Genomic DNA, 24,683 nt, shown 5'->3' on the forward strand with positions numbered 1-24,683 from the left:
ATTAGTCGATGGACCAAACTAATTCCTGGGGTAACTCCATTGATTTCAATAGACTACCGGGAATTAATTTCTCCAATTATGGACCTGACCCAAAGCTCACTGAAATCACTGGATTTTGGATCAGGGCCTGTGTTTATCTAAATCCACCCTCTGTGCAGGTCCTGGTGACATAGCACCTGTAGCTGGTGAAAGCTTGAGAATGGTATTGGGTCTGAGCTAAAGTCTATTGAAGCCAATGCACAGATTGTCCCAATGGAAAGTTTTTCAATTGACTTCACTGGCGTTTGGATGAGACCCATTGCTCATAGAGGCATGTTGGAAGGCAACGAATAGCTCAGGCTATGACTCTGTCATGGAGGTCACAGAGTCCATGATTTTACAAGACCTCCGTGATGGCTTGAAAATTCCAATAAGTCAGTCCTGGGTGGTGGGGCTCAGGCTTCCGTGTCTACACTGAAGGGCTCCAGCAGCACAGCTTCAGGGGCTCCGGCTCTGGCTTCAGCCCCGTCCAGTGGGGCTCTGGCTTCAATAAATCCAGGAGATACTTTTTATTGCCCTCATCCTAGTCCATGCCTTTTAATAAAAATATCTGTGCCAAAATCGTAGCCTTACTAATAGATAATAACGTTGCCTGTCCATTCCCCACCACACTCTGAAATGGCATGTGAACCACGGTATACTGTACAAGCTATAGACCAAACACTCTAGTACTTCAATATGGGGTTTCAATCTCCGTTTTAAATGTTCTTTTTTATATTTTAAGTTTGCATTGTTATTGTAGCTGTTGACCAATGAAGCCTGTACAAGCATTTGTATTATGCAAAGTCCTGTCTTAAGACCTGAAAGGGTTTCTAGGGACAGGGAGTGCAACTCTGTTACCCCTGTATTAGAAATTTCCCTTAAACAAGTGAATTTCATTGGTCTCCATGTTTCACTGTATTTTGAGGGTTTGTACGCACATCCCAGTGTCACACGTGCCAGCACTCATATCACAGTGTGTATCAGCAAATACCCATACTTAGAATCAATGGGTTCATTCACCAATTTAATGTCCACATGTCTTTTCTTAAACCCATTCAATTTTAATTCAAATGAATAGTTGCAAGGTATGGCTAAGAATATACAGACAAATGATGCATATAGATATGCAGAAAGTACATGAAGTTATGAAGACAAATTATGTAAGAATGGAAGTAACTCAAATATTAACAGTCATTGTTATATTGATAAAGGGAAGTCAGGGCATTATTTGTTTCAATAAAAAATTTGTAAACAAGCAGCAGGCAGACAGGCACACAAAGAGCTTGGTATGATGTTTGGTGTTGCTATGCCATATTTCCCTGGAAAGCCAGGGGAATACAAGCACAAATGGTTCACCTGTGTACTAAATATATTACAGTAGTTCAAGAAGCGGTATGGATCAAATGCTATCTTGTTTAACTCAGATAATATACTGACTCAAGTTCAAGGTTATTGTGCAAAATCATTGCTCTTCAGGTGGAAAAAATGACTGACACTAGAATAGGATGCTCAGGGTTAGATTGAGCGCAATATTTTTCACTTTTTCAGGGGACAGACATTTTTAATATAAATCTAAAAAAGTAATTGAAAACATATTGCTGCATGCTCTTTCAGAAACAATGGTGAAAGGAGATGAGCAATATCCTTCTCTTAGCGATTGTTTACTCTCTTCTTTCCATGCCAATCTGGTTTTTTAAGGGTCTGACATATTGTCACTCGCCCTGTCGTGTGTCAATTGCAGCAGGAGGTAATTTTTCGGCCGAGTTGATAGCCACTGCATCATCAGGACTTCACTGTGCGCTAGCATTTGTGTAAATATTCAAATGAGTACCCTTCTTTATTGACACCTCCATGGCAAAGATATCCCTCAGTGTTCTCGTTTCTAGTTCACACAACATTTGAAAGCAGGCACGGTGAATACTATTTGACACTGCAGTGTTTCCCAGCATTCTCTTTGTTGGCAGCAACAGCAATAGCCATTGGCAGAGATGATGTTAGTGTATGTCTTAGCCTAGAGGCAGTGGCTTTCATGTGCCTACATATAATACGATGGTGAGTGGTACTGGAGGAATACTGAGACAGCCAGTCAGAAGCCAGGTTTCTACTGTAGCTCACAGATACAAGGAGTTGCTGAGAGTCTCTTGGATTTCTGGTTTGGCCAATAGCTAGTTGGTTAATGGGTTTTTTTAACTGATATCTCCTGACAAGCTAACAGAACAGTAACTAAACTGTTATGCTGATGGCTGCCATGAGGTGAGTCTCTGATCCAAAGAAAATTGTAGACATAGGTCAAGTCAACTGATGTGCAAGTTCTCTTTCAGCCACAATGGAAAGTGCAGTTCAGCCCTTTTCTGCAGTAGAGAAAGCTTGGAGGGACTTTCCAAGGCAAATGGCAGATCAGAGCTGGAACACTTGGGCTGAGGGGTTTTCCTGATTGCAAACACAGGCACTGCATTTGATGCAGCCTGTGGCTTAAAGCCAGGAAAAATCCACCAGAAAGTCCCGAGAAGCAGTTGTGTCTGTGAGGGGGCAGATACAGCGGCAAGTGCTGAGGGGGCAGATCTGGGGATTCCCGAGCAAGGAAACTGTCTGCTGCTGCTTTGTAAATAAACAAGATTACACCAAGAAGATATATGACTTGGATCATTAATTTCTCATCCTAGTGGAAACAACTCTGTAAGGCACCAAATATTTGCTATCTCCTTGGGCCAAAGGGGCAGTGCTATTTTAGCGGCATAACATACATGAGAAACACTTCACCAACCACCTAAAATTATTACCTATGTTCTGACTTCAGTGGACATGCCTGTTTAGGTGAATGGGACTAAATATCTGAATATCTGTCCCTAGCAGCCTTGAGAAGGTGTTTAGGCACCTAAAGATACAAAGAAGCACCTAGGGGGATCTTCCAAAGTACCTGGGTGCCTGAAGACAGTTAGAAGCAGGGGCATTTTTGAAAATCCCACTAGGTGTCTCTATATCTTTAGGTTTCAGAGTAGCAGCCGTGTTAGTCTGTATCCGCTAAAAGAAAAGGAGTACTTGTGGCACCTTAGAGACCAACACATTTATTTGAGCATAAGCTTTCGTGAGCTATAGCTACAGCTCACGAAAGCTTATGTTCAAATAAATTTGTTAGTCCCTAACGTGCCACAAGTCCTCCTTTTCTATATCTTTCGGCACCTACATACCTTTACAGATCTGGCCCTTAGTCTAAATGCACTGTTGGGTGTGTGTGTGTATATATATATACACACACACACACACACACACACGCACTTCCAGCAGTCTGTTTGTAATTTTATATATAATAGGTTCAAAAAGAATGCTGAATGCTACAGGAATGCAGCTGCCTTTGGGGTGGAACACTACAGCTATTAAACAGAGAATTATATTTGTTACATGCAGCTAAAATTGCAGAGATAATTTCAGTATTGCCAACCCCAAAGCACTCAAAAATCGTAAGTCAGAACCTAAAAAAATCATAATATTTGGCATAATAATGAGATTTTTTTAAAAATTTGGATTATTTTATTTGCCTTCTTGTTTTGGAGCCTTTAGAAGTCACGATTTCATGCTTTTCTCCACAACTATGAGGGCTGGAAACTTACATTTTTTTTTAAAAAAATGTAAGCTGAGAGTCTCATACAATCACATGACTCCAGAAGCTAGGGGTTTAAGAAAAGCACCAAATATCATAAGATTTAAGATAAAAATCACAATATTTGGCAACAATAATTTAGTAGACAAATTGGAATTTGGCCAGAATTCCAGGGGATAACAGTTTTCTTCTTGTAAAAAACCACCAGGGGATTTTAATGACCTCATTTGATCAGGAACTTGGCAGCACAGCCAAGTGCCCTAATACCATGCAATCATTATTTTCTGCTAATAAGGATTTTTATATAACATCCCAACTATATTGCCCCCAGAGCTAGTCTTAGGTTAAATGCCCTTGGCATTCCAAATTGCTTTCTGCAGTTAGTTCCAAGCAACTGCAGGAGTCATGTTTTTCTCCCAAACAAAAGCAGCAAGAACATTTCAGTGATCAGTCAATTACTTCCAAAACATCTTGACTTTTATACTATTTGCCTCTCTGCTGCTACAGATATTTTCCTTATACAAATGGGATCAAAACAAATCCCAGATCCAAACAATTCAGCCTTGGGGAAAGTCTGTTTCTGTATAAACTGTGCATCGCAGCCTTGTCGCTTATCACTAACCATGGGGTTTGTTGACATTATTCCACAGTTCAGTTCACAACAGGCAGGATCGACAGCATTTCTTCTGCAATGTCCCATTTTGTAGTATATTATTTTTCTGTCCATAGTCATCACGCAACACTGGGGGCTGTCAACTTTCTAAGCAATTTTCTTAGTGATTATACAGTGATTAGGATGGCTTTCTCTGCTTTGCCACTGCTGATGATTTTTGAAACTTCTTTTGTCTGAGCTTGTCAGCTACACACTGATGCTTATTCACTTATTTGTCCTCCTACGTTTGTTCTGGTAACTCTGGTAACTGTGTTGTCCTACTTATGAAAGGAACTGTCTTGCCATCATATTAAGCACAGTGGAAAGCATATTAGTGCAGCAACATTATCTGGCCACAACTGCTTCCTTTCATTAGCTAACACACCATAAGAGGACACACATACATTTAACCTCTGAGCATTGCTCCTCCTCCTCCACTACATCAAGTGTATTTTAACATAAACCTTGAGCAAACATAGCAGGTTCATGAGTCAGATTTAACAGGGGAGGAGATGGGGTTGAGGAGAATGCAGCAGCTTTTGAATATGCCTTTTCACTCATTCATTGCTCTCTCTTAGCCCTGGTTTACTCTAGGACTTTAGGTCGAATTTAGCAGCGTTAAATCGATGTAAACCTGCACCCGTCCACACAATGAAGCCCTTTATTTCGACTTAAAGGGCTCTTAAAATCAATTTCCTTACTCCACCCCTGACAAGTGGATTAGCGCTTAAATCGACCTTGCTGGCTCGAATTTGGGGTACTGTGGACATAATTCGATGGTATTGGCCTCCGGGAGCTATCCCAGAGTGCTCCATTGTAACCGCTCTGGACAGCACTCTCAACTCAGATGCACTGGCCAGGTAGACAGGAAAAGAACCGCGAACTTTTGAATCTCATTTCCTGTTTGGCCAGCGTGGCAAGCTGCAGGTGACCATGCAGAGCTCATCAGCACAGGTGACCATGATGGAGTCCCAGAATCGCAAAAGAGCTCCAGCATGGACCGAACGGGAGGTACGGGATCTGATCGCTGTTTGGGGAGAGGAATCCGTGCTATCAGAACTACGTTCCAGTTTTCGAAATGCCAAAACCTTTGTCAAAATCTCCCAGGGCATGAAGGACAGAGGCCATAACAGGGACCCGAAGCAGTGCCGCGTGAAACTGAAGGAGCTGAGGCAAGCCTACCAGAAAACCAGGGAGGCGAACGGCCGCTCTGGGTCAGAGCCCCAAACATGGAGGGCAGCCTTATTGCGTCCTTCATGGTAGGACACTTTACCACTCCAGGTCAGTAACACGTACTCGGGAATCATTGTAGAACAAAGCATTGCAGTGTATGTTTGCTGGCATTCAAACAACATCCGTTCTTTATCTCTCTGTTTTATCCTCAGGAGAGTGAGATATAATTCATGGTCACCTGGTTGAAATAGAGTGCTTTTCTTCAGGGGATACTCAGAGGAGCCCATTCCTGCTGGGCTGTTTGCCTGTGGTTAAACAGAAATGTTCCCCGCTGTTAGCCACAGGGAGGGGGGAAGGTTGAGGGGGTAGTCACGCAGTGGGGGGAGGCAAAATGCGACCTTGTAACGAAAGCACATGTGCTCTGTATGTAATGTTAACAGCAAGGTTTACCCTGAAAGAGTGTAGCCACTGTTTTATAAAATGTGTCTTTTTAAATACTGCTGTCCCTTTTTTTTCTCCACCAGCTGCATGTGTTTCAATGATCACAGGATCTTCTCCTTCCCAGAGGCTACTGAAGCTTAGAAAGAAAAAAAAACGCACTCGCGATGAAATGTTCTCCGAGCTCATGCTGTCCTCCCACACTGACGAATGCGTGGAGGCAAATAATGTCAGAGTGCAGGAAAGCACAAAATGACTGGGAGGAGAGGTGGCGGGCTGAAGAGAGTAAGTGGCGGGCTGAAGACAGGGCTGAAGCTCAAATGTGGCGGCAGCGTGATGAGAGGAGGCAGGATTCAATGCTGAGGCTGCTGGAGGACCAAACCAGTATGCTCCAGTGTATGGTTGAGCTGCAGCAAAGGCAGCTGGAGCACAGACTGCCACTGCAGGCCCTCTGTAACCAACCGCCCTCCTCCCCAAGTTCCATAGCCTCCACACCCAGACGCCCAAGAACGCGGTGGGGGGTTACTCGGCGGCTTGGTGCTCCGCTGCCAAGATAGGGATATGGGTTCCGTCTATGGCCCCACCACAGTTAGGGAATCCCATTGCAGCAAAGCCATCCACTATGACCTGCACATTTCCCAGGGTCACTACCCTTGATATCAGCAGATCTTTGATTGCGTGGGCTACTTGCATCACAGCAGCCCCCACAGTAGATTTGCCCACTCCAAATTGATTCCCAACTGACCGGTAGCTGTCTGGCGTTGCAAGCTTCCACAGGGCTATCGCCACTTGCTTCTCAACTGTGAGGGCTGCTCTCATCTTGGTATTCATGCGCCTCAGGGCAGGGGAAAGCAAGTCACAAAGTTCCATGAAAGTGCCCTTACACATGCGAAAGTTTCTCAGCCACTGGGAATCGTCCCAGACCTGCAACACTATGCGGTCCCACCAGTCTGTGCTTGTTTCCCAAGCCCAGAGTCGGCGTTCCACAGCATGAACCTGCCCCATTAGCACCATGATGCATGCATTGGCAGGGCCCATGCTTTCAGAGAAATCTGTGTCCATGTCCTGATCATTCACGTGACCGCGCTGACGTCGCCTCCTCGCCCGGTATCGCTTTGCCAGGTTCTGGTGCTGCATATACTGCTGGATAATGCGTGTGGTGTTTAATGTGCTCCTAATTGCCAAAGTGAGCTGAGTGGCCTCCATGCTTGCCTTGGCATGGCGTCCGCACAGAAAAAAGGCGCGGAACGATTGTCTGCCGTTGCTCTGACGGAGGGAGGGGTGACTGATGACACGGCTTACAGGGTTGGCTTCAGGGAGCTAAAATCAACAAAGGGGGTGTCTTTACATCAAGGAGTATTTCAGGCAGGACTTCACGGAGGGTTCCAATAAGAAATGGTGCAGCTAAGTTATCGTTCTTGTTGGAACAAGGAGGTTAGCCTGGCCTCTGATTGATACATGGCTAGATTTACCTCGCTGCACCTTCTCTGTGAGTGACTGCAGTGTGACCTAGAGGAATGAGTCCCCTAGACAGGGGAGGGGGGGAAGCAAATGAGTACAAAACAAATCTGGTCTATTTCTTGTTTTGATCCACTCCATCTATCTTTTACATCTTTGGCTGGCAGCAGACGGTGCAGAAGGACTGCATGCCATCCACATCTCATGGCTGCTCGGCAGAAGATGGTACAGTACGACTGCTAGCAATCCTCATCTCTTGCCTGCCTGGTAGAAGATGGTACAGTACGACTGCTAGCAATCCATATCGCCTGCCTGCTCACCATAAGACGGTTCAATAGGACTGACTGCAGGACTAAAGAGAATGACCTGGTCAAGTCACTCTCAGTTAAGTCCCTGCGCCCATGTCTGTCCAGGCACTCCCAGCCGACGTGGCCAGGAGCACCTCGGACATGACGATGATGGCTACCAGTCGTACTGTACCGTCTGCTGCCACAAGGCAAGGGGTTGCTGCTACTGTTTAGCAAAGCCGTACCACGTCTGCCAGCACCCAGGAGACATATGGTGACGGTTACCTGAGCGGGCTCCATGCTTGCCGTGGTATGGCGTCTGCACAGGTAACTCAGGAAAAAAGGCGCAAAATGATTGTCTGCCCTTGCTTTCACGGAGGGAGGGAGGGAACGGGGGCCTGACGATATGTACCCAGAACCACCCGCGACAATGTTTTAGCCCCATCAGGCATTGGGATCTCAACCCAGAATTCCAATGGGCAGCGGAGACTGCGGGAACTGTGGGATAGCTACCCACAGTGCAACACTCCAGAAGTCGACTCTAGCCTCGGTACTGTGGAAGCGCTCCGCCGAGTTAATGCACTTAGAGCATTTTCTGTGGGGACACACACACTCGAATATATAAAACCGATTTCTAAAAAAACGACTTCTATAAATTCGACCTTATTCCGTAGTGTAGACATACCCTCAGGCATGTTCTATTCAGGCTGCTTCCACACAATTTTCTAATGACCGCTTTCAGAGTAGCAGCCGTGTTAGTCTGTATCCGCAAAAAGAACAGGAGTACTTGTGGCACCCCAGAGACTAAGAAATTTATTTGAGCATAAGCTTTCGTGGGCTACAGCCCACTTCAGCGGATGCATTCGGAGGAAAATACAGTGGGGAGATTTATATACACAGAGAACATGAAACAATGGGTGTTACCATACACACTGTAATGAGAGTGATCAGGTAAGGTGAGCTATTATCAGCAGGAGAGGAAAAAAACCTCTCTTGTAGTGATAATCAAGATGAGCCATTTCCAGCAGTTGACAAGAATGTATGAGGAACAGTGTGTGTGTGTGTGTGGGGGGGAATAAACATGGGGAAATAGTTTTACTTTGTGTAATGACCCATCCACTCCCAGTCTTTATTCAAGCCTAATTTAATGGTGTCCAGTTTGCCAATTAATTCCAGTTCAGCAGTCTCTCGTTGGAATCTGTTTCTCAAGTTTTTTTGTTGCAGAATTGCAACTTTTAGGTCTGTAATTGCGTGACCAGAGAGATTGAAGGGTTCACCGACTGGTTTTTGAATGTTATAATTCTTGACATCTGATTTGTGTCCATTTATTCTTTTACGTAGAGACTGTCCAGTTTGACCAATGTACATGGCAGATGGGCATTGCTGGCACATGATGGCATATATCACATTGGTAGATGTACAGGTGAACGAGCCTCTGATAGTGTGGCTGATGTGATTAGGCCCTATGAGAACACTTCAATCTCTCTGTTCACTCTGTTCACCTTACCTGATCACTCTCCTTACAGTGTGTATGGTAACACCCATTGTTTCATGTTCTCTGTGTATATAAAATCTCCCCACTGTATTTTCCACTGCATGCATCCGATGAAGTGAGCTGTAGCTCATGGAAGCTTATGCTCAGATAAATTTGTTAGTCTCTAAGGTGCCACAAGTACTCCTTTACAATTTTCTAAGTCCTCCTTTCTCAGCTATTTTTGTCTCCCACTTCAACACTTCCCACCCTTTATATCTATTTTACACAGACCACACACCCCTCCCCCACATTAAAAGAACATCATTAAGGTTTCAAAGTCTAGCACTCAAAAGTTAGGAAATGCCAGAATTAATTTGACCCTCCCCTGTATATGCATTATGATACAGTCTTTAATTACATGAGCAGATACTATTCTTCCCCCAGGACCTCTGCCTCATTCAGTGCATAGGGTGGATGGTGCACAATAATGAGCAGCTATTTAATGTTTTGTTTTCTCCTGGTTCAGTGTGTGGCTCCATGGTTTATTTATAGTTCAGACCTCACTTTGAAGATGTAATTATTAACTTCTTCCTGGGCTTTTCTACATGGGTCATTACAATTGTATCTGAGTGCTTCATAAACAGTTATTTTATCCGTACAACACTCCTGGGGTTTGAGGGGTGATACTGGTCCCATTCTATAGATGGGACACTGAAGCACAGCAAGATTAAGGTCAAAAGTATGCGCTAATTTTGGGTGAATAATTTAAGATGCCTAGACCTGATTTTTCAGAGTCCTTTCAGTGTTAACACTTTATATGTTCACAGCACATTTCTCACTGACTTCAGTTGCCATTGGGAGTGCTCCGCACATGGACAAATTGGACTCCAAGGTCTCAGGTCAGGTACCAAGAAATTGAGGAACACAAAATTAGGATCACCTGTGAAATGTCTGGCTTGAATGACTTGCCCAGCAATTCCATAAAAGTTCTGTGGTACAGAAGTGCCCAGTCCCATCACAGCCTGCAGCAGCCCAGAGCTGCAATTGTAGGGAAAGTCTGCTCAGCCCTGGACTGAAGCATGCTCAGTGTGGATGGATTCTTTGAAGATTTTACCTACAAAGCTCTATCAAGTTTCTAGTGCAAACTGTGATTTTTCAAAGGATTATAACTTGGCTAAATTTAGGCAAATTTTCACAGGGATGGCTAAAGACACACCCCTGAGATGAAGACCGCCCACCCCATCAGACATATTTCCAGTCCCTGTTCCAGAGTATGGGGGCACTACAGCTGACCAAGAAAATGTTGCCAGAATTTTTAACATGGGCCAAATAACATATTTTCCCCAAGACTCATTCTCAGAAATGGCTGAATTGTTTTGGCTGAAATTTCCCATCAAATTCAGCCTGAGACATACACCCAGCATGAAAAATTTCAGCCTAAAGGGTTAAAGTTTGGCAAAATTGTAAGTAACTGAAAACAGGAGTTTATAGAGGGCAGGGCTGGACAACCTACATAATACATGATGCTACCAGCCCCAGCTCCGGTGCTCAGATTCTGACTGTAAAAACATAACACGTGTCTTTCTGACATTATCCCATCTGAACTTGTACTTCTCTTGAATTGCTTCAATGCCATATTTATTGGGCCTGTTTTAAATCGATAAATTCTAGTCTCGTAACTGCCCTCCCTAAATCTCTCTGTTAGAAGTCTGTGCCTTTCTTGCTTTGATGTTAGACTGTAGTCTATGTTTCTGATTTACAGTATATTTTGTTTCCAGAAGACTGCACTTTTTGTAGTTTTTCCTCTTTACTGCTGCCATGTAAAAGATCATGACATCTTTAAATCTTGCGGCATGAAATCCCACTGCACCAGGTTATGCTTGGATCCCAGCAAGTTCAATGTAGTGTTTACTAACCTGGCTGTACAGTACTGTATAGCTGCATAGTATGGAACCGTGAAAGTTGGAACCTGCCTTGTTAATTCTGGCATACATTTTTGTGAATACATCACTTAAAACATAAAAGAGTAGTACCATGAGTACTACTACAAGAGGAGTGCCACGTGTTCCCAAAGTTAAATCTCAGTGGGACAATGACATATTTCTATAAAACCTGCAAAATATTACACTACAGAAATGTAACACAAACAAACACAGGTTCAGCTGTCAGCTCTTCGCTGCTGTTTGACAAGATTCTCTGGGGAATTGCGGGGTGGGGACCGTAACCAGTAGGTGAAGCTGATCAAAACTCAGAATTTTCAGTTTGTGGGAAATGTTGACGTGTTGAAGCTTCTTTTCATTCTGATCTGGGATCAAAACAAAATATTTTTGAAATTTTCCACAAACCAAAATATCTGAAAATTGTTGGTGGTGGGGGGGAATGGAAGGAGGGATTTCAAATTTTTGTTTTAGTTTTCAGAAATTTCATTCCAAAATATCTAGGAGCATAAAAATTGTGTGAAGGTGTCAAAATGCTTCATTACCACACACCCACCCACACATACAAGACACTCTGATCTAGAAAACATCAGTAATTAGAAGCTGCCCTTAATGATTTTAAAAATAAAACAGAAAGAGACTATTTCAATTATTATACTAGGTCATCTTGTGACACGGCAGTAGTAGCAGTGCATGCTATGCATCTCCACGTCATAAAATGTAACAAAAATTAAATCTGAAACAAGATCTCAAAATGCCAAAACAAAATTTCCTCAACAAAAATGTTCCAAAATGAAAAGTTTTCATTTCAGTTTTTCCCCATGTGATTTACTGTAGAAATTGACATGGTATTCTAAAATGTTTTGATGAAAATGGCATTTTCTGTTGGGGAAAAAAGGGTTCCACTAAAGTTTTCCAGCCAGCTCTATTCCCTGATTCTGTAGGCTGGCCCAGTGCTGACATACTTGCATGAGTACGCCGGGCTCCTCCAGAAAGGGAATTCTCTGCTGGGCATTTGCAGGCTAGTTTTGAACTGTGTACAGAAACGGACCCATAATATTTTTTCTTGTTTACTGAATAATCTAAAAGCACCAGCAACATATTGTTTTTTCAAAATGCCCAGATTAAACGTTAGTCATGCTTCACATTCGCAGTAAAACTCTCCTTTATAATAATCATTTTTTTACTCATTCCCATTTTTAGTTTTTGCTACTAGTCACGACAAATAAAGAGGACCCTGCAGTTGTACAACTGAAGGAAAGACCATGAAAAGGGTAGGGAATCTTCAAGCTGAAAATCATCGTTCTCCCATTTAGTTTTTCAATTAAATAATTTGTCTGGATGTGTTTTATCTGCGAAGCGCTAGTTTGAAATGTAGTTAGCCAGATCATAGGGTCCTAATTCTGCAAGGTGCTGATCACCTCTTGATAATCTGAGTTCCTGCAGCTCCCACTAAAGTCAATAGGATGTGTAGGAGGCTGCATGATCTAGTCGCTAGAGCACTGAACTAGGACTCACGAGACCTGCATTCTGTTCCTGGCTCTGCCACTGGCCAGTTGTAACCTTCAGTAAGTCATTTCACCTCTGTTTCCTCTCCTACATTTTGTTTGTCTTGTCTACTTACACTGGTAGCTCTTTGGGGCACAGACTATCTTTCACTTTATGGGTGTCATTTGGGACCCTTAGGTTCTATTCTTTCCTGGGTATCTGGCTGGGAATCTTGCCCAATGCTCAGGGTTTAGCTGATCGCCATATTTGGGGTCGGGAAGGAATTTTCCTCCAGGACCTCTTCCAATCTGCCCTGGAGGCTTTTCGCCTTCCTCTGTAGCATGGGGCACGTGTCACTTGCTGGAGGATTCTCTGCTCCTTGAAGTCTTTAAACCATGATTTGAGGACTTCAATAGCTCAGACATAGGTGAGAGGTTTATCGCAGGAGTGGGTGGGTGAGATTCTGTGGCCTGCATTGTGCAGGAGGTCTGACTAGATGATCATAATGGTCCCTTCTGACCTTAGTGTCTATGAAAGGCTAGAAGGCTAAAGTTCTCTGGTCTCATGCAGATGCAGGATGGATAGCGGCAGCACAAGCGTCCTCATCCCATTCTGCCAATGTGACTCAAGCCTCCCGAGAGGTGCCACCTTTATGGGGTGAGAGTATAGGGCAATAGCCATGGGGGTCTTGCATTATTTGGCCTCTGGGACATGCGGGGTGGCAGGGTCCCAGAGCATGGGCTCCAACCTAAGCCCAGAAGTCTACACAGCCCCACAGCCCAAGCCCGAGTTGGCTGGCACAGGCCAGCCATGGGTTTCTCTTTGCTATGTAGACACAAACTCCGTTCAGTTCCCAGAGGGTATCAACTCATTTTATATAAGCAATCATAATAATTTATAGTTACTACCCACTTGGGCTGAATTTGAACTAACAGATGAAAGGATCCAAAGTCTATTACCGTAACTCCCTGTTTTCTTTTTTGTTTTGGTTATAGAATCATAGAATCATAGAATCATAGAATATCAGGGTTGGAAGGGACCCCAGAAGGTCATCTAGTCCAACCCCCTGCTCAAAGCAGGACCAATTCCCAGTTAAATCATCCCAGCCAGGGCTTTGTCAAGCCTGACCTTAAAAACCTCTAAGGAAGGAGATTCTATATGCAAACTAGTGCTCATTTCTTCATCTTCCAGGCCTGGTGATCTTGATTTGCATAACATTTAGTTTTCCTGCTATATCATATCTTCTTACTGCACTCCTTCCATTAGCGATCAGTGTCCTCAGTTCTTGTTATATTCCAACAATACCTATAGCCCCTATAACCTCCCCAAATAAAAATCCTGTCATTCCACTAGTCTGTGTTGTCACAAGAGTCCATCATGAAAGACACTGCCACATAATACATTACTGCTAAAGATGCAATAGCTTTAAGTCTAATATGGAATAGCTGAGTCTTACTGAGGGTTGGGGTAATTGTTTGGAAAATGATACCTTGGTTGCATTGATCTCTTTGTTTTCCATTTGTGTCCTGACTATTGTTCAGCTATATGGAAGCCAGTGAACACATAGATAAGCTCTGTGGGGAGTTACTGTAACTTATAAAAATAGCATAAGCGTGGTAATAATTGCATGATAGAACAAGAGCGGCCCCCAAAGTGACATAAGATTATTTTTGTTCAAGTAATAAGAGGGTTTGGAACCTATTCTCAAAGATGATCACTTAAAAATAAATCTTTTCTTGCTGATTACCGCAGATTTTCATGTCAAAGCTGTGACAGCGTGACATGTAATATAACTCGCAGTTGGGAATCACTTGTAAATTGGCGACAAGAAGATAGAATGCTTGAAGCCTATTTTTTGTGAAAGGAAAATTGTGGGAGCACAAAGCACTCATTCTCTTCGAAGCACACCAAGGTTCAGTGGGATTACAATTCCCATAGGGCTACCATGAGCTCTGTTGGTGGGGTTTACATGGTTGTGGTGAAATACTAGCTCCCCTGAAGTCTATAGGAGTTTTGCCATTGATTTCAAGAGAGTCAGGATTTCACGCGGAAATCATTTTATACTGAAATGCGTGCAGTTTGTCCTTCCAAAATAGACGTTGAGTGAAACAACCCAGCAAATTATATTATCAACCTAGTATAACAACAGTCTAGTGGAGCTTTTTCATAGTAACATTCTTGTCTGAGTCTTAATTTATTTTTTGCCTACTGTAAACTTGACTGAGGAGCTTCAAGAATCCTACAGAGAATGAAGAGAGAGAAAAGAAACAAACAGCTATTTTACCAAAAGAGGGTGTTTGAGTTGTAGGGCAGTGGTTCTCAGCCAGGAGTCCGGAGCCCTTTGGGGAGCTGTGAGCAGGTTTCAGTGGGTCCACCAAGCAGGACCAGCGTTAGACTCGCTGAGGCCTAAGGCAGACAATCTAAGCCCTGCCACGCAGGGCTGAAGCCCAGGGCCCTGAGCCCTGCCACCCAGGGCTGAAGCAGAAGCCTGAGCCACTCAGCTTCACGTGGTGCCCTGTAGCGTGGGGCCCTGGGCAACTGCCTAGCTTGCCATTCCACTTGCTATTCCTTAACAGCAGCTCTGGCTTTTATATGCAGAACAACAATTGGTGTGGTATAAGTGGGCCATGGAGTTTTTATAGCATGTTTGGGGGCGGGGGGCAGGCTCAGAAAGAAAAAGGTTGAGAACCCCTAATGTAGTAAAGAAATTGCAGAGAGAAATTTCTGAAAAATCAATATTTTAACAACAGTTTTCAAAAAAAACCCCATATCATAAACAATGCTCAACCACTGCATTTGTGTAAATTGCCATAATAATTTCAGTTCTAATCCAAATGAAAATATGTCTGGGCTTTGGAGGTTCATAAACTGTGGAGGCAGGTTGACCACTTCAGGTGAAAGGAAAGGTTTGTTTCCTATAGTCCATTAAACTACTGTGGTTGTGGTTGCCAAGCCACCCATAAGCCTGTTTTCTCCATGTTTGCAATAGCCTCCACTAGCCACTGCAAGTTGCTCCAGCCCCAGACTGGGATTAATTAACCTGCAGGATAACTGTCCTACTCTAGACTAGTCTTCTGGCTGGCAAAACCAGTAAAAAAGCACACTAATAGCTGATGGGATACTTACTCGGTTATTTGATTAGCTACTGGGAAGTTCTTTTTCCAGTCCTCTTCTCCTTTCATAGTGGGGTTCTTTCATCTCTCAGTAGAACAGGAAATGTTCACAAATTCACCCATGATAGATAGAACTAAAACTCAAATCTGTTTAGGTTAACACAATCATATAAAACTGTTCTATTATTCATAGAGCGGAGCAAATTCTTTTGTAAACAAAATATTAGACAAACGTAGCTCTTCTTTTCCTTCACAGATGATCTGTGAATAGTTTAAGTAATTTAGAGTAATGAATTCCCAAATATTAGTAAACAGTTTATGCAAACATATTTTGCAGCTGGGTGAATAGATTTGTGTTATTGACCACCTAAGTCGCATGGCATTGTTTCTGTTGGATAATTCCCAGTCCACTGAGTTTTCATGGTGGCCACTGAGCACTTCTGGCATGAACACTCACATGACTGCAGATAAGCCTGTGCTTCCACAACACTGTCTCTTTCTGTGCACACTCTAATGAACAACATTTTGTCCATATGCATTTTTGCAGAAAGTTACTAGAAGAAATGGTAAATACCATTGGAGGGCACCTGCGTTTTTATTGAAATGAATGTTCACAGATATTTTTTGCCATATTAAACCACCTCAGACTGTGAACAATTTAGCCATAAACAATTATAATTATATTGTGGCATTTTTTATTATACTTAATTATTTGTATTGTAATAGTGTCCAGAGGCCCTAATTCCTAATACAAATTCAGACTCTATTTGCTAGGCGATGTACATACACATAGGAAGACCCCACCTCTGTTCTCAAGAGCTTACAGTCTCAGGGTATATGTGTTTGCAGCCTCAGAGCCTAATTTAAGATGAAATGCACGAAGTGAATATGACAAGCATTCGGAGGGAAGGCAAGGGAGAAGGGCAACAGTAAAAACTTTGTGCATTTACACAGACTCACTATGTGCACAATGTGATTGTGCTGAATAACTTCAAAAATACTCTAATTATTTGTATAAAAATAAACTATCAGCTAAAACCAACTTCCCCTCAACCTAGACATCACTGATTAGCCAGTTTCTTGTAGAGGTCACAGCAGAAGTGGATCTTGAGGAGGAATCTGAAAGAGAAAAGGACACTGGCCTTTCCGATTGTTTCAAAGAAGGTCTTCTATACAGAAGAGATACTGTAGAAGAAAGCAGGAGTGGAGGATATACTGGCCGGTAAGGCTAGCATCATGCCAGAACAGAGAGGCCGGGGAGCAATGTGAGGACAAGAGTGGGTGAGCCAGGAGTTGAGTAGCTCTTGAAGATGAGGACAAGATACAAACAAGTGACATTTTCCCTAAACCAAGTACAGCTTTGCTGCAGCGGCACCTTTCACCTATTGACGTTGAGAGGTGCACAGAGCCTCACAGCAACTGTTACAGTACTAACTATGGAAACAGACATTTTAAAGAATAAAATGCAGTATATTTTAGGTAGCTGCACTCCCACTGAGACCAAGTCTTGGATTCCGATATTGTGACTAATGAGTGTCATGGAGAGAATCATTAAGAAAGGGATAGATAATAAGACAGAAAATATCATGTTACCATTATAGAAATCCATGGTATGTCCACAACTTGAATACTGCGTGCAGATGTGGTCATCCCATCTCAAAAAAGATATATTGGAATTGGAAAAGGTTCAGAAAAGGGCAACAAAAATTATTAGGTGTCTGGATGGCTGCTGTATGAAGAGAGATTAATAAGACTGGGACTTTTCATCTTGGAAAAGAGACAACTAAGGGGGATATGATAGAGGTCTATAAAAATCATGACTGGTGTGGAGAATGTAAATAAGGAAGTATTATTTACTCCTTCTCATAATACCAGAACTAGGGGTCACCAAATGAAATGAATAGGCAGCAGGTTTAAAACAAACAAAAGGAAGCATTTTTTCACACACTGCACAGTCAACCTGTGGAACTCCTTGCCAGAGGATGCTGTGAAGGCCAAGAGTATAACAGTCTTCAAAAAAAAAATTCATGGAGCATAGGTCCATCAATGGCTATTAGCCAGCATGGGCAGTGATGGTGTCCCTAGCCTCTGTTTGGCAGCAACTGGGAATGGGCGACAGGGGATGGATCACTTGATGATTACCTGTTCTGTTCATTCCCTTTGAGGCACCTGGCACTGGCCACTGTTGGAAGACAGGATACTGGGCTAGATGGACCTTTGATCTGACCCAGTATGGCTGTTCTTGTGTTCTTATGTTCTTAATCTGAGGTCCCTTTTTTAATTGCCAGGGGTTCATCCTTGCCAAAATCCAGATTCCTGTGCTAATGCACTATAGACTACTTTTACCGTCAACAAGTTTCAATATCTTTCCTTAGCCAGTGCTTTCAAAGACTGCTGACAGACTTAAAATAATCAGTGTAGATACCTGTCCTTTGCATATCATCACTAGGAGATCAGTCAAGAAGGCTACTGTAGCCTTTGTGCTGTCACACCCAGGCTGAAAGTTATGCTGAAGGGTATCAAGGAAATCTGAGGATGTCAAATAATAGAACAGTGGGGACAGGAAATTTAACTAGTTTGAAGATGCAGTTTGAAAAATTTATGAATGGGATTATATGACATGGTTGCCTGCAATAGCAGGGAACTGATTTGATGACCTAGGAGGTCCCTTCCAGTCCTGTGGTCCTAAATTACACCAAAATTGCTTTGCCACAGAATTTGCAAGATGGTAAGTTCAGGTGGATCTTGAACTCTTAAGAGGGGCCATGAAATAGGTGCACTAAAAATAATAAATATCAGATCAAAGTGCAGTTCCCTTCAGATAATTATTCTATATAACATTAGGTTTTGTCAGTCATAAGTCATGTCTAGCACAGTGTGAAAGTACCCCTAGCATTCAGCCTCTATGCAAGAAATCTTCTTAGTATTTTTCAAGGAGAAATGTTTCCCCTTGTACCTCACACTGCTAGATTAGTCATTCCCTTGTTTTGGAAGAAAGAAGCAAATCCAAATCTTTTTGGATGGGTCTTTAAATATGTTTGCTAAAAATCTACTTTGCCCAGGAATGATAAGTGGCTGGGGAGAATTCTAATACAAAAGCGTTGCTGAACTGTTAAATGTTTGACTGAAAAGAACACACAGATAAAACTGTATGTTGAGTTGAGTAGCGACTTTTGAAAAATAACTGACCCACATACAAAGCTTTCCTGACAACATTGTCTGGTGCTGCTTTCTCTGGTTTTGACTTTTGCTTTTAATTTGAATTTCAGAATAGAAGTCAGACGGGGCTAAAATACCAGACATTAAAGGAGGCTCTGTGAAATCAATCCTGTAACATTAGTGCATATCCAGTTATTATTGAGTGTAGCACAAAGATCTTCCATTTCGCCAAATAAATTAAAAGTTCAAATAGTCGAAAACTTACTTCGATATCAGTTGCTAAAACTGGCAAGACTATGTAAAATGAAAACAAAACATCCCTCTTTCTGTAGAAAGATAAACATTTGAAATCCATTAGTAAACTTAATACATTTCATGTCAAAAGTTCTCTGAAACCTCGGAAGTGTCTGTAGGAGAATCACTTCTTGACCTGTTACTGCAGTATTGCATTAAAGCTCATTGCTTCTTCATTTTCTACATGGATCTGCTAATGTCCTTCTCTCATGCCAAAGGGCAAATAATGTTTTCTCACCACACATCCCAAACTTAAGAAAAGAGCAAAAGGGAGGATTCTGCATGGTAAGGATTTCCCTAGCACTAAACACCAGATTTTCATAAGAGCTCACCTCACAACAAGGCAACCAAATAGAGGCTTGGTGTGAAATTCCGGTCCCATTTAAGTTAATCTGCATTTTGCCATTGACATCCATGAAGCCAGGATTTCAGCTCGGATTTTCCGAACAGTCTGATGCCTAGCAGCTCCCATGGACACCCTTATGATCAGATTATCCAAAGAGCTCAGTATCCAGTGTGCTCAGAGTCTTCGAAAATCTGGCTGTACATTCATATGTGGCAGCCCGCTCACTGCAGAAGATGAGGACGGCTTTCTTTGCAATATTTCCAAAAATATTGCTCCTTAATGTACTCTCCAATGCAGTGGATCAATACTCTCTGAAAGTCTGCCACTGATATACTGTATAAATACGTGACCTCTTTTAAAGACATTTTAAAGGAAAGTATAATATCAAGTAGGTGTGTGTTTAACAGACCAAGTTCTACACAGAGGTGTAATAAGGACAATTCTTTCCCGTGTCAAAACTTTAATGACACTGTATTAGTGCAGCAAATTATTCACTCTATTTAAATGAGGCCCTTTATACGGTATATGTAGATGTCGGCATGCAACTGATCATTTAATTGATAAAATGAATATTTAACACAGGCTTCTATTTTATCTTTGCATTTAACTACATGCCTCTAAATTTCAAACACAAACTAGAATGCATCAGGCCAACTATTTAAGGCCAAGTCTACACTACTGACTTCTGCCAGCATAACTATGTGTCAACGGAGTCTGAAGAAATACAATTTGTGACCGATACAGCTGTGCAAACACAAGCTCCTAGTGTAAATTCAGTTACATCAGCAAAACTGCACTTTTGTTGGTATAATTTATTTTGCTGCGGGGGTGGGGGTGGTTGGAATAAGCTTTTCAAGCAAAAACTCAGTGTTGTCAGTATAAGCCATAAGTACAGACATGCTGAGATACCTGTATCAGCAAAGTACTTCTAACATAGACATGGCTTAAGTCTTCAACTTTGTCTATACAGGATCCAGGAACAAACATTTAAGGAGCACACTCACTCGCCTTTCCAAACCTGTTAACTAGCTCAAGCTAACTGGCAATCAATTGAGGTAAATAAACATGGTGCAGACAGAGCCGTCAGCTTTCCTTTATGAATCACAGTAACAGCACAGCTATCAAGACAAGTTTTCTTTTATTAAAAATAAAACAAGCCCGGTTCCTTTTCAAACAGTTTAAATTACATTTTCAGTCATTGTGTATAGTAGCATAGAAGACATCCTGTTAGATGTAACATAACAAACCTATAAAAGTGCATTACTTCAACCCCAGTGTGTCCATGTTACAAACTACAATAGGAGAAAACACTCCGCTTCCATATAAATAAAGGATTTTATTGTTCTTTCCTTGACGATTATCTAAAAATGAAGGCTGTATTGAGAAATCAACAATGTTGCTACTGTCCACACCTCTAATATGCTTCAGTGGAATACTCACTGTAGTGCAGCGGTAGTAGTTTTAGACATTTAGACACACACACCAACAAACTAGATTTCTGTGAGCAAAGAAAAATATTTACACTGCAGGAATGCACAGATAATTGAAGACTAACCTGTTTCCCCTACGATACCCGTAGTTGTTGTCAGCACAATCCTAAGTGTTACAGTAACGTTTCCTCCTGGTACTGTCTAAAGAATCCCAATATGATTTTTGACTTTCCTCCCGTTTCTACAGCAAACACATATTTTATCAGTTTACCTTTAAAATAATATGCTTCCTGTCTCCTTCCCAAATGCCTGGCCAGAAGAAATTATCTTTTCTGTCACAGAACAAGTTTCTCTTTATTGAAGCATTTCTTGACTTCTGAAAGTAGGGCAAGAAGTGAGTAGGCGGCAGAGGAAACGGGTTCCAAATGCTGAGACCACCTGACTGGTGGAGAACTACTATATGAAAGGCATGTTTATTCTATTGCTAGTGAATTCCAGCCCCTTTGCTGAAATATTCTACTAAGCATTCTGTGGACCAAGTGTGGCGAATCATATTTCTGCTTAATCAGAAGGAGGCCTGACTGTCTTCAGAAGGATGATTGCAAGCAGATGTACCCCGGTGTGCTCATGTAAAAAGAATTCAATTCTTTTGTGTAGGCTGTATGATGAGCAACAGATTTTAGGGAGTATTTCAATCTTTCTTAATTTCTTGCAGGTGTTAGAAGCAAGTATATTCTGGCTGGGTAGACAAGCTCATTGCATATGTCATATTCCTGTGTGTCTGCGTGATCTGGCCTCATTTACCCTAAGGCACACTCCTACCAGGCTTAGCAGAAGGAGCCGGGGAACAGGGCATGATCTCCAGCAGTGCAAACCTTACATTTACTGTATGCAGTAAGGCATCAAGGAGGGTGCTCAGCACTGAAAAACACTGACATCTAACTACTGACAAAGCCCTTTACCAGCCAGTAATCAAATCAGGGAATTATCTTAATGCTTGATATTAGTAATATCACACTATTTTCTCTGAGAATATACAAGAAACACAGCACAAATGCCCCTCAGTGGGTTATCAGCAGCAGGGATTGAACCTAGGCTGTCAGGATCTAAATGCACAAGCCTTTACTGCCTGAGCTACACACCCCCTTCTCTGGCTAGCCTGTAGCACGCTCATCCATCTTTGTGATTGGTATGTCTGTGCTGCCCCTGTGAGGGAGCCGCCCAGCCTGGGTATGCATACTCAGGTGAGCAGGGCTGGCACAAGCATGCTAAAGGTAGCGTGTGGACATTGCAGCACCAGCGGAGGCTCAGGCTAGCCACCTGAGCTTGGCTGGCTAGCACGATCCTCTGCTGGTGCTGCAACCTCCACACAGCTATTGTTAGCTTGCTAGTGGCAGCTGCGCTCAAACAAGTCCATCTACCCGAGCCGGGAGGTTCACTGCCAGCTACCGGGTAGACCAGGGGTCTCAAACACGCGGCCTGCAGAGTTATTTCCTGCAGCCCGCCATAGGCGCCGATTCCACTGGCAGCCAAGCTCCCCAGCTGTTTGGCGGTGCCAAGAACTTTCCAGGAGGGAGGGGGGAGGAACGGGGATGTGGCGCGCTCAGGGGAGGAGACCGAGAAGAAGCGGGGCTGAGGGGATGATTTAGGGAAGGGGTTGGAATAGGGGCAGGGAGGAGACAGAGTTGGAGCGGGAACTTTGGGGAAGGGGTTGGAATGAGGGCAGGGAAGCGGCGGGAAGAGGTGGGGCAGGGGCAGGGCCTCATAGAAGGGGTGGAGTGGGGGCAGGGCCGGGGGCAGAGGTGTGGGGCTTTAACCAAAGTAATTCTAAAAGTAAATGCGTGTTTTGTCGTTTGAGTGAGGTGCATGACTGAGTGTTTATATTTTATTAAAACCCCTTTTTGCATTACAGTTTTAAAATAGCTAATATATTGACTTTTAATAGCACACTATCTTACTCCTCATTTTTTTCATTTTTGACTATACTTTTGTATTGTTGTATGAAAAGGTTTCAGTGATGCAGCCCTCGGGCCAATGTACTAGTCCTCATGTGGCTCTCATGGTGATTTGAGTTTGAGATCCTTGGTGTAGATATACCCTATGTGGCTTAGCCACAACTAGATGGGGACAGAGTGCCACACTGAGCAGGCATGGCTTACCTACCTTCCCTGGCAGGGCAAGTGTGTCCTGAGCTTCAGAGGCTTCCCAGTTCAATTCCATGCATGGGCTGCTCCAAGAGGGGGACAGAGTGCCACACAAAGTAGGCATGGCTTACAGAAATAATTCAGACAGACACCACATACACCAGCTAGACATAATAGAGTTCAACTTCCACAAAGGGATGCTGGTAACTTCCTAAATAATTAAAAGAAATCACAAATAGTTTAAAAACTCCTAACTGGAGTCAGGCTTAATTCTGGAGATTCACAAGCTAATAACCTGTGAAACCTTTATGCCGGTGAAGTAGTATTATGGTTTGTGGCCTCTGCTTACTGCAGTCCCAACATGCTCCCAGGGACTTCAAAGCTGCTAGTACTGTAGCTTGTTAGTATTTTTGATTTGCAAACTAGGGAAATTGGTCCAGATGAAATTACACAACATTGAAAGCCTAGTCGCAAAGAGTAGCTATCAATAAATTCACTGTCAAACTGGGACAATGTATCCAGTGGGGTCCCACAAGGGTCGATCCTAGGTCCAGTACTATTTAATACTTTCATTTAATGTCTTGGATGATGGAGTAGAGAGTACAGTATGTTTATAAAATCTGCAGACATCTCCAAGTTGGGAGGAGATGCAAGCACTTTGCAGGAGAGGATTAGAATTCAAAATGAATTTGATACATTGGAGAGTTGGTCTGAAATCAACACATATGAAATTCAACAAAGACAAATACAAAGTATTTCGCTTAGTAAAGACTAATCAAATGCACAACTATAAAATGGGGAATAACTGGCTAGGTGGTAGTACTGCTGAAAAGGATTGGGGCCTGGGGTTATAGTGGACCAGAAATAAAATACGAGTCATGGTATGATGCTGTTGTGAAAAAGGGAAAGGTAATTCTGCGGTATATTAACAGGAGTGGCATATGTAAGACAGGAGAGGTAATTAGTCCTCTCTACCTGGCACTGGTGAGGCCCCAGCTGCATTACTGTGTCCAGTTTTGGGCACCCTACTTCAAGAAAGCCATGAACAAATAGGAGAGTTCCAGAGGAGAGCAACAAAAGTGATAAAAGGTTTTAAATACCTAACCTTTGAAGAAAGGTTGAAAGAATTGGGCATGTTTAGTCTAGAGCAAAGACTGAGGGGGACCGGATAACAGCCTTCAAATATGTTAAGGGCTGTTACAAGAGGATAGTGATAAATTGTTCTCCATGACCACTGGGGGAAGGACAAGAAGCAATCAGCTTAATTTGCAACAAAAGAGACTTAGGTTAGCTATTAGGAAAAACTTTCTAATTATACAGATAGTTAGATAGATACAGATAGAGGGGATGCACTGCAACAGGTTACCTAGGGAGGTTGTGAAATCCTTGTCATTGAAAGTTTTAAGAACAGGATGGACAAAAACCTGTCAGGGATGGTCTAGTGAGAAGTTGCTACTCACATCCAATCTCTTTAGTATATTAATCTTAGATTGCATATTTGCTAGGTAACCTGCTTTGATCTGTTTGCTATCCCTTATAATCACTTAAAATCTCTCTTTTGTAGTTAATAAATTTGTTTTTGCTTTATCTCAAACCAGTGTGTGGGAGCTATAAGTTGGGGCAAAAAGCTGTTGTATATTTCTTCGCCACATTGAGGGAGGGGGTGAATTT

The 24,683-nt window shown here is 42.6% G+C and overlaps 1 protein-coding gene across 2 annotated transcripts in view; it reads right to left on the minus strand.

Moving 5' to 3' along the window:
- ECRG4 (ECRG4 augurin precursor) overlaps positions 1 to 24,683 on the minus strand; it is a 65,701-nt gene that overhangs the window by 12,411 nt on the left and 28,607 nt on the right. The window contains exon 1 of one of the 2 annotated variants that reach the window (XM_073351148.2): positions 21,140 to 21,306. The exons of the other annotated variant lie outside the window; for it this stretch is intronic. The gene's annotated coding sequence lies outside the window, so the exon portion shown is untranslated. Of the gene's footprint in view, positions 1 to 21,139; positions 21,307 to 24,683 lie in introns of those variants that run through there. 2 annotated transcript variants of the gene reach the window in all.

This window comes from Lepidochelys kempii, chromosome 1 (genome assembly GCF_965140285.1).
Source record: "Lepidochelys kempii isolate rLepKem1 chromosome 1, rLepKem1.hap1, whole genome shotgun sequence".
In the NCBI taxonomy this organism is placed as follows: domain Eukaryota; kingdom Metazoa; phylum Chordata; order Testudines; family Cheloniidae; genus Lepidochelys; species Lepidochelys kempii.